This window comes from Calonectris borealis, chromosome 19, assembly GCF_964195595.1.
Source record: "Calonectris borealis chromosome 19, bCalBor7.hap1.2, whole genome shotgun sequence".
In the NCBI taxonomy this organism is placed as follows: Eukaryota; Metazoa; Chordata; class Aves; order Procellariiformes; family Procellariidae; genus Calonectris; species Calonectris borealis.
In genome coordinates this window covers 886,957-901,818 of record NC_134330.1, presented here as the reverse complement: position 1 = coordinate 901,818, position 14,862 = coordinate 886,957, and the positions used below count along the sequence as shown (strand labels likewise).

Here is a 14,862-nt window from a genome sequence, read left to right as displayed (position 1 = left end):
AGTTTGTCTGCTTCTCACAACTGCCCTGTGCTAACCCCAGGCAGCACAGCAAGTGCAGGGGTCCCAAGGGGCCAGGCAGGGACCCCCGAGCCCCCTCTACCTTGGGAAATCCTTCTTCTGGGGATGCCAGAGGTGGGAAGGTGCAATGGGGACGAGCCTGTGGGGACCTTCCTCCTCCGTCCAGCCGGACTTCTCAGGAATGAGCTGGTCGGGTGATGTCCCGCGCGGGAAGTTAGCCAGCCTTTTGCCTGCTGATGGCTCCTCAGCCCTCTGCGCTCTGGGTATTTTCTCTTTGGTATCACCAGTGGGATGTACTGAGAAAGCATAGAGTATTTAAAAAAAACAAAGAAAACAAAAAACCCACCCAATTTAAAAAGTCCCTCCTGCAGGCAAAGAGTCACCTCTTGCTTTAACCTTATAAAGCAAAAAAGCAATGAAATAATCATGTCTCTGGAACAGAGGAGCCTTGTACACCAGTTACTGAGAGTCAGTGTGTGTACAGCTAAAATTCACATGAAAGAGCATGTGATGCTCCTCTGATGATGGGAACAGTGGTGGAAGATAAAGGTGGGAGGAGGAGAGATCAAAGATTTACCTGACCTTCATAAAACGAGCTGTGTCCAGGCTAGAGGCTCTTTAATATTTGATGGGCCAGAGCTGAGTTAATGGGAAGATGTGGGAATGATTTAGGTTCTTGGCGGTAGCTGCACTGACTGTTGCAGTAATCTTGGAGGTTTGCTCTTAGGTCCTGTGAGGACAAGGTCTGGAGAGCAGATTGTGTCTAAGTAAATTCCTTTGACTTTATTACCACCTTTTAAAATCGATAATTGCATGCAAATATATGTTTTGCAATTATACTTTAGCTGTGGTAACATATGCGTTACACTGCAAAGAAAACGCTATCAAAACTACCGCAAAGCAGCTGTCTGCAGCGAACTGGGGAGGTGGGCAGGCTTCCTATTTCGTTTGATTCGTAACTGCTTATCTCTGGGGCTGCCGAGCCTGCCGGGTGGAACCTCCGGCAGCGACTCCCTGCCAGCCGGCGTGCCGGGGAGGCCGTTATCTCAGCCCTGGGACGGAAGTGAAAAAGAACTGAGCGTATGGGGCCGGTGTGCGAAGGACACCCTGGGGCTCTGAGCAAACTTTAACATCAGTTAAAGTCAGTGCTGGGGCTGGAGGGGCAAAGCGAAGTACGGGCCGGTCCAGGCTCCCAGCCGAGTGCTGGGCAGAGTCTCTAAATGGGTCTGTGTGCGGATGAGCGTTAGTTGGGCACCCAGCTGAGGCGAAGGTTGTTTAATACGCATTGCTCCGCCGGCTTGGACGCTCTTCTCGCCCTGGAGGGATGCCTCTCCCTATCTGATGTTGCTGTTGTCAGTTATATTAATTTTTATTGATGTGCCTGTGGCTCATCACAGCAAATTCTTCTGAGCTTTACCTAAGCCATCTTTCTCGGTCCCGACTCTAATCTCACCCTGATTTTTTGTAAAAATGTTTTGCTGGAAACTTAAACTGTCCGTGATGGGTCATGAACCAGCAGTCCCCTCGCAGGTGTTGGGTGGGTTCCCGCAGGGTTTCCCCTGTGTTCGTGCGGCAGCAAGGAGGCAGAGTGCATCCTGAAATGGTACGGTCCCTTCAAAATGATGGTGTAAACCCGGTTTCCCTCGTTTAACGTTTTCCCAGCCAAGCCACTGCTCTGCCTCCTCTCCTGGGAGATGCCTGTTGCACCGTGGGTGTGCAGGGTAGTGGCAGCTTGGAGGCACGTGACTGGACACAGCATCCCAGGTAAAATGAGTCCTTGTGTCGGCGGCAGGTCTTGTGCCCACGTCCCTGCTGGGACAAAGCCCCTCATGAGTGCCAGGGAGGCTGCAGGCGGGTGGCCGGGGATGGTGACAGGGCCCTGTTGCTGCCACGGGTGCTGGCTGCCGCCGTCCCTGCTCACCGTCTGCTGCCTCAGAGCCGCCTCCTGTGCATTGGGCCAGCCCTCGCCAATGCCAGGGGAATCGAGGGCTGCGCAGATGAATGTCAGCACTATCCTTATGCAGACCTGAGGTGACAGCTTTGCCTGGCTGGTGGGGGGAAGGCAGCCTGCCCCCCCGCCTCCCGGTGCAAACGGCCGGTGGGTGGCTGGAGCTGGCAGCTGGGCTTTGGCTGTGCCGCATCCAGATTTGAGTCCTTCACTGATTCAGTGATATTTTGGGGTTTTGGGTCTTTTTGGGTTAAAAAAAAAAAAAAAAGGAGAGGGGGGAAAAAAAAGCGGGGGGTGGGAAAAGAGGGGGGGAAAAAGAGGAGGAGGGAAAAAAGGGGGGGAAGGGGGGGAAGGAAAGGAGGGGGGAAAAGGGGTGGGGGAGGAAAGGAGGGGGGAAAAAAAAAGGAGGGGAAAAAAATCTCCACTCTGACCAGTTGGGGCGTGTATGCAGACCCGGGCGGTACGGCTCGGTCCCTCTCTCTGGCAGGAGGGGATGGCCGCGTGTGAAAGCGTTTCCAACTCCTCCTTTATTTGCGGTGCGGATGCAAACGAGCTGGGAGAGGCGGGGTCCCGCGGTGCGGGGCCTTTCAGAGGCCCCTTCCCCCGGCGGCCGCGGCCCGCGGGTGCTCGGCCGGGGCTCCTGCCCGTCCCCCGGTCCCCGCCGGCGCTTCCGCGGCGGAAGCCTCTTCCCGCGCGGGCCAGCAGTCGGCACACGAGCACTTGGCTCTTGGCTGCCGCTTGTTCCCGCCGGGAGCGAGGGGAGCCCCGGCGTCGGGGTCCTGCTGCTGCGCGGCCGTGCGGGGGCCGCTCTCCTCGCCTTCGCGGGGGTTTCCGTCTGTCAGTGACCGGGCTGCTGCCAGTCCTGACCCCCCGTTCGCGCCGTGCCTTGCTCTGCGGTGGTCGCCCCTCTGGGCCCCGGGGTGAGCGGGGGGCTGCTGGGGATGGGGCAGTGCTCGAGGGGAGCAGGGGCCGGGCACTGGCTTTGCCTCTGCTCCTGCCTGGGGCGTCCTGCCCAGCGCTGCGCCCTGGGGACCCTCGCAGGGGTGAGCTGTGCTGCCGGTCCCGGCACGCGCCGCCTGCGCATCCCCAGGCTGGAGATCTTTTGTTTTAGTGGTGTTTTTTTGGTATCTCTCTCGTGACTAAAGACAAACCCAGGGCGAGTGCCAGGGCAGGTGGTCTCTGCCCCTGCCCCTTGCCCTCCAGCACGCTCGGGGCTGAAGGCATAGGGGTTCTCCCTGCAGAGGGCCGACGCAGCACCAAGGTTTGGACATTGTGGCTGTGCCGGGGTGATTTGCTGGGCCGGGGGCAGTGGAGCTAACAGCACAGCATCCCATCAGCACCGCGTTCAAGTGCAGAACCACCCCCAAAAATCACATCTATTTTCTAGAGGGGAAAAACAATCTGAGAGATGGGAGCCTTAATGATATCCTATTTTCTTTATAGACAGAAATGACTTTCGATGGGTACAAGAGCTGCTCTTTTTGCTGAGGGACCGTATAATTTTAAGAAGAAAAACTGAGAAGGATCTGAGGAGCTTTGGCGAGGTCTGGTCGAGCAGAGGCACAGCTCGAGGAAGGCCAGTGCCCCCCTTGTCCTCATCGCCCCAGCAGTGAGGATGGGGCAGGGCCCCAGGAGCCACCCTGGGGCTGGGGCACTGCCCCTCCATGTTGCAAAGAGGGGGACGTTTGGAGCACTGGGGCTGCCACTACTGCTTGGTAACCCGCTGCGCAGGCCGAACGGGCGGCGGTGCAGCACCCCCCCAGGCACCGGTGGGAGAAGGACAAACTGGAGGGGTCAGTCTTTGCTCATCAGCTCCCAGCGGTGCCGGGGCGGGTGCTGGACCAAGGGTCCGCCGTGAGCAGCATCACATGGCCGGTCACTGTGTGTTGTGTTGCAAAAGACCTTTGCACGGGCGGTACTGCTGTGGTCAGGAGGTGACGAACAAGGACACGCCGGAGATGGTGGCCGAAGGACGGGTGGTTGGGGAGCAGCAGGGAGCGGAGCGCAGCCCAGCCAGGGGTGCTTGGCCTGGGAGGTGAGCAGCGGCAGGGGAACAGTCAGCCCTGCCTCAGCCAGCCGCAGAGCTGACTGGGGATTTACAAAATCTAGCCAGTCCCAACGTCTCCCAGCTATCTCTGGTGAGCAGGCGGGAGCGCTTCCCTCTTCGTGGAAGGGTGGTTATCGCCCCAGCTGCCCCCAGAGACACCCAGCCCTGCGCCCGCGCAGCATCCTTGCAGCACGTTTCAAAGCCTGCCGGGGACGGAGGAAGCTTTCCCAGGAGGAGAAAGGTGCTGTCAGCTTTGAGGACTTGGGGTGTTTCAGCCATTTAATCTGTGAGCCTTATCTATATAAAATTTTGGGGGGGGGGTACTGGCACAGCTCCACTGATGCTCCCGCCCTTCGTATTTGGCTAGGTGCTTTCCTCTCAGTGGCTTGCTGTAGATATTTTGGTTTATTTGGGGGTTTATTACTGCAGAAACCCCAGCTATAGAGCGGAGGCAGTGGGCTGGGATCCGGCGATGCAAACGCCACTTCCCAGCGACGCTGGAGGTGGCGCAGTGGCGCGTTCTGCTCGTGTGCTACCCAGTGCCATATGTTAAAATGTTGTTGTTGCTGTCAAAACAGCCTTCACATGTTTAAAGCTATCCACAATTACATCTGCCCAGAGGACTTAGCAACCCCACATGGGTCTATTTTTAGCTCTGTTTCAGAACTAATAAACTGTGCTGGTTTATATATCTTTCCTCCTGCCATATTTATAGCCTGTCAAAATAGGAGCTGTTTGCAGACAGTCGAAAGGCGGCCGCTTGGAAGAATAACAGCCTTCTAAAAGCAAATATTATTGTGACAGGGGGAGGGAGCCTTAATGGCCGGAGTGACAGAGACACTGTCTGCCTGCCGGTGTGCGCTCCCAAATACCCGGGCGTGCAGGAGGACAGGGTTGTCTGCGGGAGCCGAGGGGTGCAGCTGGGGCTGCTGTGCGGCTCATCCTGGCCAGGGTCCCCGGCCGCTGGCGAGTGCTTTTTACCCTGCTCGGCATGCCTGCTGGCCTCCCCTCGGCCGTGGCATGTGTCTGCTTGCTGCGATGGGTGGGTGTGATTTGGGGAGCGTGAGCAGCCCCAGCTCTGCTGAGCTGAGGAGCCCAGGGCAGGGCAGGGAGCACCAGTGCAGGAGCGCAGGCACTGTGCCAAAGCCTGTGGTTTGTTCCTGATGATAATTTTGTTAATTACTGTACCGCTCCCGCCAGCTGTCGCTTTTCCTTCTAGTTGACGAGGTCCCGGCCTCCCAATGGTGACCAGTGCTGGCGAGCCCCGCGCTGTGGCAGGGACGGGCGGCCGCTGGTGCTGCGCCTGGTGCCCGGGAGCTGCCTGGCAGCACTCCTGCGCCACGGGACGGTTGGGTGCCGGATTGTGCCAGCAGGGCCTGTGGTCCCTGTCTGGAAACAGCCCTCTCCGCCTGCATTGTTTTATTTCCAGTGGGGCTCGTGATGCTGGTTTTGCGCTCAGTTAGCAAACACCAGCATCAGCATTGGACCCGTACGATATCCGAGGACCTCGCATCTTCCAAAGCCTGTTGTAAAAACCTGGCTCATCTCAGACTCCCGCCCAGAAGAGATGTGTAGAGGCTTGACAGGTACTTGAATAGGTCAGAGCTACATTACGAAGTCTCTGCGAAGACTCAAAGGTCATTCCTTTCAGACACCATCCTGTCTCATTCCTCTCAAATGTTACCAGTGTCACACCAGGAACTGCGACAGCTCCTTTGTCCTACAAGCAATTTGGTGTTAATCCTCTGCAATTTGGAACATAGAGCTTGATGTTCTCTTCCCTGAGATGATGCGGGTTACATTGCTCAGAGATGTGGGGGTGATAACCAGCCGTCCCGGCTGCACTGGGGGCTCGGAAGCAGGGCAGGGTTTCCATCAGGTCTTCACTGGAGTTCCAAAAACCCAGTGCAACTATGTTAGCTGAGTGATTCGCTCTTCGCTTGCATGTTAAGCTCGAGGACAGGGAGGTGTGCTGACAGACAGGAGGATGAGAACGTGGTGGTAAGAAGTACAGGATCAGACCAGGCGTCTGCGTCTGCTCCCTGAGATTGCCAGTGCTCAGGGAAAGACTCAGAAACAGGACACATAAGTCGTGGCCTTTCATCTGCAATGCCAGTCCCCTTGCGGGCTCTTTGCAGCCCAGGCTGGCGGGAAAGGAGAGTTTTCCTTTCGAGTGCGTTTGTACCGTTGCCCATGACCACTGCTGTGGCTGGCCGCGGTCACAGCGGCTGCTGGCTGTACGTACGAAAGATGCTGCCTTGACCAGGGCGCTCCCGTGCTGCTGCAGGCACGTCTCCTCCTGGAGAGGACAAGCAACCATCCGGAGACCCTACAGCGGTATGGGCAGCGTGTGGAGCCGGTACGGAGCAGGTACCCCTCTGTCCAGCCTCCCTCGTGTGCAGGTGTGGGTACCAGCTGCCAGCGAGAGCTCCTGCCCATGGGCATTGTACCCTCCGCTCCGCAAAGCCGCGGCACGCTTGATCCAGGTCTCTTGTTCCCAATCATTGATGAGGTTGCACAGTGCGAGGTGATTTAACGAGGAAGGTGGTGAGTTTCCAGCTAACAACTGCATCATTTTCTCTCCTATCTGGAGCAAGAGGCAAGGAAAAAGCTGTAGAGCAATAGAAACCCATTTCTGAATGTGATTGACTTCAGCACATTCCCAATTGTACGGATGTGTCACTGAGATAATACCCGTGTTTTAGCTCCACAAATTATATGTCTTTTAACGCTCTCGCATCAAACAAGGTGTCTGAGGGAGACGGGTAATCGAGATGGTGGCATCTTCTGGGGGAGCCGCTGAGGGCTGGGGAGCTGCTGGTCCGGCTGCTGCGCTCTGCAGCACCGGGACGCATTCCTGCACAAACCGATGACCACCCCTCGCAGTTCGCCCCCAGTCAGTGCAGCAAAGCAGGGCACTGATTCCCCCCGAGGTTTCTGGAGGTAGAAAGTGTTTCTCCCTACGCAGCACCCATCTGTGGTGCTGCCCAGGTGCTGGCGCTGTTCCCGTGGGGTCTGGGGGCTCATTACAGCACGGATTTATGCAGAGGCAACTACGATCCCTCCCCGTCACCAGAACACCCCGGCATGGAGGGAAGTTGAGGCCCAGAGACAGCACGAGATTTTTCCAGGGCTCCTGTGGCCACCCATGGCAGTGCCAAGCTGGTCGTCCTTGCAGGCTGCCGTCTCCCCTTTAGATTGCCTTGCCCCTCTTGACACTTTCCTTGGGCCGGGGGGGCTGCCCCTGCGGCAGTGGGGGGCTTGGGAGAGGGAGCAACTGCGGTGCCGCTGCCCTGTCGAGGGGGATTAGAGAGGCCCAGGCGCGCACTCCGCTTGGCTGGGGCTCCTCTTCTACATAATGCGATTAGCGCTTCTCTGGAGCAACCCCTCCCGAGCCAGCTGAATATTCAGCATTGCCATGAGGATCTGCATTTGCAGCCACCAGCTCTTCTGCTCGCCCTGCCCCGGCAAGGGCTGGCTCCCAGCCCGCGCCGGCCGCAGCTGCGGCCCACCTGCGCTGGACCCCGTGCCGTGCTGGTGTGCCCGGCGGTGCCAGGCGCGGCTGTGGTTGTTCAGGCACAAGTTAGGCAAAACCGGTGTCAGTTTTAGTTGCAGCAATCCCGTGACTCACGTGCCTGGATTTTAGGCTGTGCAGTGCGGGCCTGGCAGCATGGTGCTGCATCTGACCCCATCAGCGGATGCTTTGGGATGTTCAATCCGGCTCTCATAGGGACAGGGCTGACACGGTGGCTTTCCCTAGCAGCTGGGCTCAGGGACACGGCTCAGCATCGCCTGTTGCTGTAGGAGGAGCAGCGCTGGCCGGCCCCGTGCCTTTCCTGGCATTCCCCTGCCCGTGGCCGATAAGAGCCCGTGCAGGGTGGAGGGCACCTCTCCCCAAAACGCTGGGCTCCAGTGAGCAGTCCCTGGGAGCCGGACCCTTCTGCGCGAGCTCACCCCGCTCCCCCCTCCTCTGCCTGGGGTCCCATCCCTGCACCTGCATCCCTTGCACCATCCTCGGGAAGGAGCATCGCTTGGTTGAGGTTAAACTTTGGGCCTAATCCTGAGCTTCCCGGCTGGATGCCGATGGCAACTGATTGGAATAACGGCTTCAGGGATGGTCTTTGTTCTGCACGGGGAGCTGGGAAAGGATTGAGGGCTAAGGAGAGTGCTGGTGGTGCTGGAAGCGTCAGGCGTGTGGCTGATGTTAGTTTGCTGTGCATCCTGAATCTGGCTTTATTAGTGATGTTAATGACAAATGATGGCATTTAGTTCACTGATTTGCTAGTAAAATTCAAAGGATCTGCTCATGCTGTAAAGACTTATTTCCTCTGCTGATTTGATGTAATTTAATTGAATGCTGAAATCTTGGAACTCGTCTCATCAGAAAGCCTGCGTTCACAGGGAAAAATACCCCAAATTATCAAGAGTGCAATTTCCATATAATTGTGCTGCTGTCATAGGCATGACTACCTTGTACTGTGTTTAACCATCAGAAATTATACAGTCACTCAAGGGAGCAAACCGTGCAGGGGCTGATGCTACTCCCGAGCCCCGGGGCTCCCTGCCCGCCCACGGCAGCAGCGTGACGCACGCCTGCCCTCTCCTCTCTGCCCTGATTCACTGCCCGGCCTTCCGCAACTCACTTCATCTCCCTGTGCTCCCATTTCCCTCTCCGCAAAACGGCTTTGGTTTATCACGGTGCTTGCTGGCCCCGTGACGTGCTGAGGAGCCGGGGCCAGCGCTGCTCGGTGCTGCTCTGCTCGCTGGCGCTGAATGGTGGGCTCAGCACCAAAACACGACTCTTGGTCTGAAGTCCTGGGATGTGTGTGATGGGAAGGTGCTTTCTAAGAGCTTCTTAGCAAAGCTGTCTCTCTCGGGAGGCTGCTGAAGGAGGAATGGTTCCAAAAATAAAACCATGCGAACCTATAGATAGACACAGACGCATGTAGATAGGTATTTGTAGATATGTAGACAGGAGGATATCTGTAGATCTTCTTGCATAAAGCAGGTCCAACTGTCTAAGCCCCCTGGACTATCAGAGATGGTTTTGTACTGAACACAGACCAGAAAACTGAACATTCCCGTCTGACCCCAGAGTGTTTGATGTGGAAAGCGTTGCTGCAGTAGCCTTGGATGACGAGCTTTGCCCTCGTTTGCGTGGCCTCACTCAGCCTGCAAGGTTTTCTTTGCAAGTCACGATTATAATCTTGGTAATCTTCCTGGGCTGGATGAACCCTTACTGCCGCGGGCTGCTGCGGCTCCTCCTGCGGCGATGCCAGCTGCGTGCGACTGATGAACCCCTGGAAAGGTGAAACCTGCGCCTTGGGTCATGCTTTGTGTGAGCGGGGCTAATTACGTAGGAGGGGGCTGGGGGGCACTTCTCGTTAGGCTTTGCCGCCCCGCTTGCCAGGAGAGGGGACCGGCGCATCCCTGCCCTCGGCGGGAGCCGGAGTGCCAAGGGCTAAGGTTTGGGTTGGCTGGTCAGCTTTCCCGGTGCGTGGCTGGTGGGTGCGTGGTGCGTGCCTCGCGCTGCCCGTCCCACGGTCTGGCCCTGCCCGCTCGCTGCGGGGAGCGGGGCCAACAGAGGAAATGAGTGAGTGGATTATTTGCAGCTCATCTAATTAAAAGGCTGCGATTTCGAAGGCTGGTCAGGGAAGATGAGAAGGAAGTGGCACTGAACGAGCGTGGCTGCTCACCGCTGTCTGGCGACGAGGCCCCAGTGCCGGCAGGCGCAGGGGGCACGGCGGGGGTTGGGTGTCACTGGCTGCTGCTGGCGGAGCGGGCGCAGGCAGGACCCGCGCTCTGCAGTGCAAATCCCAGCAGCTCTCGCACTTGAGCAAATAGCCATTCGTTTGACCTCCCGCCAGCCTGCTAAGTAGGCAAATATTTGCTGCCTCCTTCTCCCGGCTGCTCAGCGGAAGGGGAAGGGAAGGGAAGGGGTGTCGTGCCGATCGCACAGCGGGCAGGTCCCGTAGCCTGGCTGCACAGTCACCGGTGCTCTGGTACAGGTCACCTTTCTGTCCGTTGTGACATCCACTTTCAGTCTTTTGTGCTCGAAGTTTAACTGCAGTGTGATAACACAAATTCATTTTTTATCACTGTGCTAACGCAGAGTTATCTTAGTTTGTACTTGGCATGCTATTGCGATACGCAGCAGCGTCAAAGCTAGTAGTAACACCCTGTGCAGAAGTGTCCAGCTGGATTTCATGGCAAAACCCCTCTCCCTTCCAGCCTGCTCCATGCTGGCCCTCAGACCTGCCCCATATACAGCCACGCCTGAGCCCTAGTTTTCCACTAGCCCTTACTATCTCAGTTTGAGTGCTCTAAGAAATGACAGCCCATTTCAGGTGTATTTTAAAGTCTGATTAATAACATGAATGTAGCAGCAGTGACATGGTGCTTGGCATCATCCACGCACTCTGTGGCGATTAACTGTTTCATCGTGTTCTCTGGAGACTGTACGACCCTGAGCAAGGACGGTCCAGGGCGTGCAGGGAGGAGGTGCTGCCAACACCTTCCTTAGCTGCTGCTCCAGTCACCCAGAAAAGGCTGCATAACTTGCCCGGATCGGGATCTCTTTGCAGGCAGCAGCAGCAAACAGCTGGTTGCATTGGGTAACATTTGTGATGAGGGACTTGTCTTGCTCTTCTCTGCGGAGTACAGAGAGCAAACAGGGATTCCAGAGGGGCTGAGCCTCTCGGTTCCCAGAAAGGAGCAATTTGTACCCCCATGGTGTTTCCTGCCTCTCACTGAAGCTTAAATTGCTTCTCGGCCCATGAAGGGGCACAGGGGGGTCTGTGTGTGAGTCTGGGTGTCTGCCAGCGTGGAAACGTACTGTGCTCGGCCGAGGAGCCACCGCTGCAGCCGCTGTGGCCAGCCCGCTGCCGGCCCAGGTTTTGCGGGGGCTCTGCTGACCGATTTCTATGTGGTTTTGGGGTGGGCAGGGATGGGCAGGGGATGCTGCCGGTGTTCACAGTGTGGTTTCCACACCAGTGGGATGAGGCAGGGAGGCTGCTGAGCATGGCCTGTGCTGCAGGAACTGCTGCTACTGTGTAGGCTCTGCCCAAGCTGTTCGGCTCCGGTGCTGGTGTCACTGCCCGGTTTCATGCTGGGGCACCATAGTGGGAAAATTGTTCACGTTTCGCTCTGGAGGTGCTAATAAACTGGAGCAACTGCAGCGTGCCCTTAGGATCACCTGTGTTGGCCAGAGCAGGAGCCGAGGATTTTCAGGCTCCTACCAGCAGCCTGGGTAAAGCCGGAGCCCACCCCATGGCATAGGGACCCCGCTGCCTGCCACGACCGGGGCTGGGGGGTGCAGCGCTGTGTGCGGGGTCAGGGCTTGCCCCGGGAGCCGCAGGCATGCGTCCCTGTGTCCCAGGCACCAGCCATGGCTCTGGAGACGACGTCCTCAGGAGGCTGCGCGTGAAGGGGGGCACTTGGGGCCCAGTTCCTGCTGTGTCTGCATGGACCGGGAGCGGCAGTGGCACGGGCAAGGGGGGCTGGCAGAGGGGGTATCTGCTGCTGCCCACCCCAGGGCACCAGGATCCCACTGGGGGAAGCTGTGCCCCCACCACCTGGGGCCTGCAGCCAAGGGGGATTCGCCCCAAGACCCTCTGGTCTCGCATGTGCTGATGAAGGCAGGGGAGCAGCCAGGCGCTGGCATGTCTAACAGCCAGGAACGCAGTTCCTTGTAGGGAAGCGTGGATGCTCTGGTCCTTTGAGGGCTTGACCCATTTGCTGTGGCGTTTTATAATTTTTTAAAACTTTTTTTTAATACCGATGCCTGCTCTGAGGTGCTGGGAGGTGCTTTCAGTGCTGCTGCCGCTTGTCTTGCTCTTTTGCTGTGCAAACACAGCAAGGGGACGTCACAAGATGCAGCGAAAGCCCTGCCCCACTTTTAGGGAAACGGTGGCTTGTGCACAGAGGGTGCAGCCAAAACGGGGTTGGGCCTGGGGCCTGCTAAGCCCCTGATTATTTTTAGGTCGTCTTTTGTGATCGCTTTACATACTGAAGTCTCTTCTCTCAAAGCCTCTCTAACCACAGAATGGGTGCCCACGTGCACCCGCGCCGCTCTCTGCTCACCCAGCCTCCTGGCTGCCTCCCAGCCCTTACGGGCGCCGTATCTGCAGTGCTGCTGACTGTCAGACCCTGCCGCTCTTGTGCGGGGCCAGCTCGTTTTTAATGACTGGCAATACCTGGCTGAGCCTTGGCTTCCTTCTGCAGCGAGAGATCGTTTGCTCATAATGAATTTTTGTTCTTTCACTGCGGCTTTGATTGCTTTCCCTGCTTATTTCATGGGAAGGCTGCTAATTGCTCTGGGGGGATGGAACATCGCGGGGGGATGGAACACCTCAGCCCCAAGTCAGGCAAAAGGTCGATGCTTGTATGCACTTGTGGCAGGGACGGGCTCTGGACGGGGGACGAACCCATTGCATTGACTCCCAGTCGAGCTAGGCAGATGAATTTCTTTTTGCACGTCAATCCTGTACTTCTGCACAGCAGCCACAGTACCGGGGCGCAGGGAGCTGCCAGGGTTTGGGCATTGCAGCGCGGTGGGGAAGCCTTGCCGGCTGTGCCAGGGTGGGAGCCAGGTCTGCCCCGCGCCTTGGCACGCATCATCCCTCTTCCAATCACTCTAAATTGACAAGGTGCTAAGGTGCTGGTGGCGTATCGCACTCGTCTCGCACCATTTCAAGAGAGAAAACTTGCTGTCTTCTGTCTCTGCATTGCCTGCATGGAGGAACCGGGTTCATGCTTTCTTGGTATTTCCTCTATGTCTTTCTAACTGAAGCCATAAAATAAATCTCTAATCAGATTACTTAGGGCTGGATGTAACATAATCTAAAGCTCTATTTCTTGTGATACTTCTCTTTAAACTGAATGCACTCTTATCCTCTTCCTGCAGCACTGTTTGAAACGCTATAATTGCTTTCTCCCTGGTTTGCAAGATCCCAAATCCTTTTCTTCCTATGCCACGGAAATTGGAATGTGATTGCTCCTTTACGGAGAACTGGTTACTATTTTTGTCTTTCGGTCCGTGCTGCTTTGGCTCCTTTTGTTCCTCTCTGGCTGCTGGTCCCTGGCGCGGGCGCAGCTGCCTCCTGCCCCAGCTCTCCCCCCCGGGCAGCGTGGGTGCCTGCGGCCAACCGCGTCCCGCTTGGGTGCGGGGTAGACCGGAGGTCTCCGAGCGAGTGCTTGGGGTGGTGGGAAAGGGTCCCTGGGGTGGTGGGGTAGGGTCCCTGGGCAGAGCTCTCGGCGCCCCGTTGGCCACTGCGGCTCAGCCACGGCGCTGCGGGGATGGGCTGGCCGTGCCTGCAGCCCGGCCGTGGCAAATGCCTGGTACAGCTCGTGTATTTCTGGCTCTGTCCCTCGTGAGTTAGGGAACCAGAAATACCTCTTGCAAAGGGAGGCACAGAGGGCATCGGGCACTTACCCTGCGCCGTCTGACAAGGCAGCGGTGGGGCTCTGGCTGGAGAAGCCCTGAGTCACCGGAGCCGGGCTCAGGTGTGAGCGATGGGGCCCTGGGCGCCTTCGCGGGTGGAAATGCGCCCGCGGGCAGCTTGGGAAGGTCAATGGGCTGCTTGCCGATGGGTGATTTAATCTCACTGCGGCATTAACACAAAAGCCAAAGTTATTCCATAAATATACCGCTTCTTAATAATATTAATAGTGTCATTTATTTACGGGAGATTCAGTAATATCAAGGATGAAGGCTTGATCTTGTCACAATCTGGTATTTTCAGATTCTTCTTTCTTAGCAGAGTGTCCAGAAGAAAATGCCAGGCTTTGCATAAATGAGCCCGCCACCCAGGTGATTTATTAATCATGGCATGTAATTGTCCTAACCTGCCGTGAGCTCTCTCCAGCCCCTGGGGACCTGGCTTCCTAGTTAGCTGCAAAACTGCTTTCTCTGAAGCAAAAATGTCAGGGCATTTTTAAAGACATACTTACTTCTTCATACAACAAGGGAGTTGCTTAACTCAGAGGCTCTTTAGTCACTGCGGAGGTAATACTGAATCTTTAAAGGAAGGATGGAGATTGAGGAGCCCAGAAGCGCTGTGGGGAGGGAGGGAGGGAGCTCGTGACCTCTGGTCCAGGCTCCATCGCAGAGCGGGCTGTGGCTCCCTCCAGCCGAGCCCGGGAAACCTCCTTGGATGGGGAGCTGGCAGCCCCTCCGGGGACCTCTTCCAGGGCCGACCCAACCTCCTCAGTCTCCCTGATTTCCAGTCTAAGCCTGTCAGGCAGCAGCTTTCTGTCTTACGAGAGGGCCTTTGGGTGCAGACACCAGCTGCAGGTGGTGCAGACCTGTGTGCAGACACCAGGGCGTCCCTCTCTCAAGCCTTCAGGAGGGCAATGCTCTGGTGGCATCGCTGCGGGAGCTGGAGGTTGGCCAGAGTCACCCCGGCCCCGCGGAGCCGGGGGACAAGGTGTGGGGCTGGGGAGATGCGCTGCAGAGGTGTTTCTGTAGCCAACAAGGACGCGGGCAGAGTCCTTGCCCCTTGCTGGGATCAGTTTGATGGGATCCTCTCTTGGAGAGAGTAAAGGCTGAACTGGGGACGCACCTCACGGCCAATACACTGCAGGAGCCAAGGAGACCTGGCTCTGCTCCCGGGTCAGGGTGCCCCAGCGACCCGCGGTGCTGTGCCGCGCTGGCCATGCGGTGCAGCTCGCTGTGCCGCACAGCCTGCCATGCCTGCCCTGCTCCTGCTCCTCCGGTTGGCAAGCAGAGATCATTGCTGTGTGCACGGTGAGCTGTCCCTTTGCAAGGAGGACCCGCCGAGCATGAGCGGGGAGAGCAGCAGGCACTGGGGAAGGCAGGCAGGGACAGAGGCTCTTCAGATGCACCAGC

At 57.3% G+C, this 14,862-nt stretch overlaps 1 protein-coding gene across 9 annotated transcripts in view; it reads left to right on the top strand.

Annotated features, from left to right (window-relative positions):
* RAP1GAP2 (RAP1 GTPase activating protein 2) overlaps positions 1 to 14,862 on the top strand; it is an 82,483-nt gene that overhangs the window by 23,911 nt on the left and 43,710 nt on the right. Inside the window, exon 1 of one of the 9 annotated variants that reach the window (XM_075168206.1) lies at positions 4,183 to 4,254. The exons of 6 other annotated variants lie outside the window; for them this stretch is intronic. The gene's annotated coding sequence lies outside the window, so the exon portion shown is untranslated. Of the gene's footprint in view, positions 1 to 4,182; positions 4,300 to 14,862 lie in introns of those variants that run through there. 2 more of the 9 variants (XM_075168205.1, XM_075168207.1) reach the window with 2 other exon arrangements.